The 5,596-nt window shown below is 39.9% G+C and overlaps 1 pseudogene; it reads left to right on the forward strand.

Moving 5' to 3' along the window:
* Positions 1–1,219: 1,219 nt before the first annotated feature.
* On the forward strand, positions 1,220–2,430 carry LOC149146021 (protein DETOXIFICATION 16 pseudogene; annotated as a pseudogene).
* The last annotated feature ends 3,166 nt before the right edge of the window (positions 2,431–5,596 follow it).

Raw genomic sequence — 5,596 nt, forward strand, 5'->3', positions numbered from 1 at the left:
CATAGCAACTTCAGTATTATCCCTATCCTCTAAAGTGTTTTCCACCCATTGCAATTGGTTGGCATACTTTTCTATCTTAGGGATGCGGTGATGGATATAGGAAGCCATCTTGTTTTTTTTGCCTTCTTTTGCAGATGAAATACAAGGGATCATATCTCCATATGAAGCTTTGTTTTAGTTTAAGCCTTTGAAGGATCAGGTCCACCTCCTTTCCAGCTTCTCTATTATTACAAATAAAAGGACCCAATTTGTCTTTGATCGTGAGCTGGGCTTTCTTTTTGGATTTAACAAATTTTACCTCATATGAATTTATTATCCGCTTTTAGTACTTTACGGCAAATAACCTCATTAGGAGATATTTAGGTAGTTTTTATGGGGCCAATTCGCAGCCATAAATCCTAATCTCAGCTTGGTTTTGGTACAAGTACCAATCTCCCACCTAATGATTGATGTTTAGGTGAAGGACTCTCCTAATCTTAGGACTGATTCTTGGTGGAAGGGTTCCACTGAGCATGGTCATCACAGGTGTTATCACTGAAAATGCTGTAGTAAAAAATTTTTAGCCTGGCTTAAAGAGTGGGTGTTTTCGCAGCGCCTGAATTATTTTTAGCAGTTTCGCAGCGCTACCTGTTTGCGTGGTTTCGTAGCGTGCTACGAAACTGGGGATTTGTTTGAGTTTTCAGTGAAGGTCCAAATCCTAGCATGCTTATTGTACAGAGTTCTACTTCCCTCCAGGAATGTTGATGAGAGCAGTGGCAGTATGTTCAAGGAGACACCTTATGATGATGTAGCTATTGTAGGATTGCCATCAAATACATTAAGGGAGTTATCTCTGAATTCTGGCTCATGGGTGATTGTGAAAGATGTACATACTAATGTGGGAGACTTGCAGGAGATTTTGTGTTGAATCCTCTAGACAAAGAATCTATTAAATTTTATAAGTCATAGAGTGTTTGATATTTGGGATTGTCTTTTCACAATCTGTAACTTCTTTCACAAAGCAGGGCGCCACAATGGATGGGAGAAAGAAGCCTTTGATATTAGCTAGCACCAATGGAGTTATTAATTCCGCCTTGCTTTCTGGAGAACATGATGGCGCCATGGATGGATCTAAGAAATATGCAACAACAACAACAAAAACATTAGCAAAGAGGAAAAATGACTAATTTCGACTTTCTCCTCCATTAAGAAGAATTGGAACTGCCTTCCTCTAACAAAGATGGGGATGGCAGGTGCATTAGAAACACTTTGTGGACAAGCATATGGAGCAAAGCAATATCATTTGCTTGGGATTCAACTGCAGAGAGCAATTGTTGCTCTTTATTGTGTGAGCATACCAATTGCTGTGATATGGGCATATATGGGACACATTCTTGTAGCCCTTGGCCAAGACCCTCTAATATCTCTTGAAGCAGGGAACTTTGCACGGTGGATGATTCCTAGCTTGTTTGCTACTGCGGCTCTTCAACCCCTTCTGAAATTTCTTCAATCACAAGGTGTTATCTTTCCAATGATGTTAAGCAGTTCAATAACTCTGTGTTTCCATGTTCCCGTTTGTTGGGTATTGGTGTTCAAAGTTGGATTAGGTAATAAAGGGGCTGCGCTTGCAAATAGCATTTCCAATTGGCTAAATGTGGCACTTCTACCAATTTATGTTAAATTTTCCCCTGCATGCAAGAAGACATGGACATCCTTCTCAAGGGAAGCTTTATATGACATTACAAACTTTCTTAAGCTTGCTATTCCATCTGCAGTAATGCTTTGCTTGGAATACTGGTCTTTTGAAATGCTTGTTCTCTTCTCCAGTTTGTTGCCTAAGCCTGAACTTGAGATATCAGTTCTCTCCATCTCTCTTAGCACTGATGCAGTTGCATATATGATCCCCTTTGGCGTGGGTGCTGCTGTAAGTACACGAGTTTCCAATGAACTAGGAGCTGGACGCTCACGCACTGCACAGTTATCAGTGTGTGTCGGGGTTTGTATGGCAGTCATTGAGGCTCTTATGATAGGATATATTTTATTCTCTATCAGAAATGTATGGGGCTATGCTTATAGCAATGAAGTAGAGGTAGTTGAATACATTTCAACCATGATGCCACTGCTTGTACCCTCAACATTTATGGATGTCATCCAAGGTGTTCTATCAGGTATTGCTAGAGGATGTGGATGGCAAACGTTGGGTGCCTATGCAAATCTTGGGGCATACTATGTGGTTGGCATGCCTATAGCTGTCATTTTGGCCTTTGTACTGCATGCTGGCGGCAGGGGACTTTGGCTTGGACTTATTCGTGGTATATTTGCACAAACGGTTTTACTGTCGATAATAATGTTTTATATGAATTGGGAAGAGCAGGGGAAAAGGCAAGAGAAAGAGTTTATACATCACCATTGCCGAAGGTTACAAGTAATATAATAAAGGATGAGCAGTAAGTTATCGGCCTGCATGGTTGGAGTCCATTTTCAAACTCCCCTGCCATACAATTGAATGGTGGAGATCACCGGCTTTATATGGTTGATGCTGCGGAAAACACACGCAGTCCTAAGTGATTAAATGCCAAGTGTCAAGTGGTTTCTATAAAATTTGATTGCCACAAGGTCGACAATCTGGAGTTAGATTATAAGCATCATATGGTGGGCAGGGCAATGGTAATGGCGATTCGTGGAGTGCTCCCGTCTAATCTCAAGCATTCGGTGTTGCATGTGTAGCGCTCTTGAAAATATGCCATCTGTGTCTGGCGGCACCGTCATCGGAATGGTTGCTCCTAAAGGTGGATACAAAACTTAAATATGGTTCATATGAGAATCTTGCAGCGTTTTCATTTTCACCCTTTATTGTTCACTTTGAAGATAACCAACCATTTGCAGTCGACAAGGAGCTGGTGCGCTATGATGGTGCTGGTTTCGCAGACCAGAACTAAAGATACTCCAGAGGTCAAGATAAGCATGCAAATGCTGGAAAAGACGGATATTATGATGGTTCATTTGGGCCACAAAATCATTAGGCAGTGAAGGTATTTGCACATAGTGACAAAGGTTTACTGATTGATGAAAATAACAAATTGGCAGGGAAGCATAAAAAAAAGTGGTAGAGACTATGGTCCCAAAAAGATGTTAAGCAATGGGATTAATCCAGAAAGGCAGAAATTGCAGCGCTCTGATTTGCACAGTCAGCTTAGGAATATTGCAGATAATTCCATTTAAGAAACAGAGTTTGAGAGGTTTCCTCCACTAGGGCAGAATTCACGAGGGAACAGAAGTAGACAGAAGGGCATTTCACAAATGACAAGCCGTGCAACAAGTGCATACATCCCTAATCTGTCTGCTAAACATGAAAATAATCACATGGTGGACTCCTCATCTGAAAATAGTGCCAAAGATGTTCCATTCAAATGCACTAATTACTTTACCTATGCCTGCAACTTATAAACATAGTTCATATAGTTCGATGCAGTCAAGGCCTAACACCGTTTCAAAGCAAGGGTTCCCTTCAAATGAGAAGGCAGGATTTGCTTCAGGTGAAAACAGCTCTAATACACTGAGGCAGCTCCGTGCTGAAGAAGATGATGAAGAACGTTTTCAAGCAGACTTTCAGCAAGCTGTCCGTCAAAGTCTTGTGCTGTGGAAGATGAACAAGATAAAAATGAGGAACTTTCAAATTATGACAGAAATGGCTCAAGAGATGGCTTGGAAAATGAATGGGATAACCAGTGAAATATTGGAAAATTGGAAAAGCTTGTTGTATCATCTGGCTAAAGCATCAGGCTTTATGTACATTAAGTTTTCTTCGATGTCACTTTATGTTCTCGAGTTTATGTATTCTAAATTTATTCTTGTTACTCTCAATAGGAGATTGTCATTTCCAAGAAGATATGGGTAATTGAGTTTTCTGGGAAAGCATGTATTTGGAATTCTAAGACTTCAGACCAAAACAAATCAGAAGCTCGAGAAGATTTATGTGCAGTTGGTCTATCTGTTGGAGGTTCATGTTACAGGGAATGGGATTCTGAATCTCAGCATAGCAAAGGTGAAGCTGAAGAATGGCAACAGCAGATATACAATTTTGTAAGAAGTTTAAAGGAAGACTGTGTTTTTTTTAATCACACAGCAGTTTCGTAGCGCGCTACGAAACTGCTGTAGGTGATGTTTCCAATGCAAAATGAACAGTTTGACCGGGAATGTTAGAGGAGAGACACCTGTACATCAAGGCAGAATACAACTCATCTGGAGACATGGTATGGTATTTGGTAGCAGCGTTCAAAGTTATTAAAGAGTTGGGAGCATACTTCTACATTTTTGGAAAGTGCTGGGAGACAGAGACCGTTTAAATAGGAGCACATCTTGTGATCAATTAATGAGCCATCAGCGCTTTCAAGCATCCTAAGTCAGCATTCATTGCATCCGTAGCTCAGCCATATCAGATTAATTGAAGGAGGACAGCTGTCAAAGCATTCAAGAAAGCATCAAGCATACGAGGAGAATGAAATTAGTATTTTAGTTTGATTAGGATTGTATGTAATTATAGTTCAGCATGTTTGTAATTAATGCAGTAGTTAAAAGCATGTAGGAGTAGTTAATAGGGCCTTCGAGCTCATTCTAGAGAGGGGGAAGGTATTCCTATATAGGGGAAAAACTTGAATGTAGAAGGGGTTGGATACTTTATAGAAAAACAGTGTTGTTTTGGGCCATTGTAAGACCTTTTTTGACAGTAATAGTAAAACAGAGTTATTCTCTTCTCAAGATTCTCGAAGGATTGTCATGTTCAAATGTAGTGATGGTGTTTTATACTTTATGTTATTTTATAGTCTTGTTGTATGCAATCACTCAGAATTCATAATTATATGCTCTGACTTCCTGTGTATTCAGCAAGCTATGTTTTGGTGGAGTATGTTTGACATGTAATGCTAAGAGCCTTGATTTCCATGAGATCACTGTGTTTTCCTTGTTTACTTAATATTATAGACTCCATAGCCCAATGAGAGCCAGTTTGATGTGTTTCCAACCAGTTATGCTTTCATAAGTGAATAAAGAGTTAGCCATCTAGTGTTTGAAGGATTTTATCAAGAGTTGTGAGAGAGTCCTCTCTGATTAGGAAGGCTAATTCCTAATCTAAAGTATGGTCTGAAACAGTTACATGAAACTTTGCTTGGTTGTAGCCCCTAGTACTGGTTTTGTGATAACAACAGGGTGGACAAAGAAATATATGAATTCATTATATGAATAGGGGGAGGAATGTTGATGAATTAATGGGGTCTAGAAGATGATTGGCCTTGGTTGGCCCTTGGTGTCCAACTTTTGCAAGGTAAGTGGAAATTTTTCTGACTGGTAATATAGGAAAAGGTGATACAAGACCGAGGAGTATTTGAAGACTCTCTCATTACTCATTCTGAGGAACTGTTCATGCATCCTGTCAGCTATGAACTGAGCATAGTCATATATGATAGCAGGAGGCTGTCCTGGAGTGTATATGGACATGAAGGCTAAAATAATCTCATCAATATATTCACTGGTGGTATAACCCAGGACACTAGATATCATATCCACAATACTTCTGCCCCAAGGAGAAAATAAAGCTGCTACATATGGAGGGGGGTCTTTG

The sequence above is a fragment of the Pinus tabuliformis genome, chromosome X, assembly GCF_031772625.1.
Source record: "Pinus tabuliformis cultivar Carrire ecotype Pingquan chromosome X, CPIR1, whole genome shotgun sequence".
In the NCBI taxonomy this organism is placed as follows: domain Eukaryota; kingdom Viridiplantae; phylum Streptophyta; class Pinopsida; order Pinales; family Pinaceae; genus Pinus; species Pinus tabuliformis.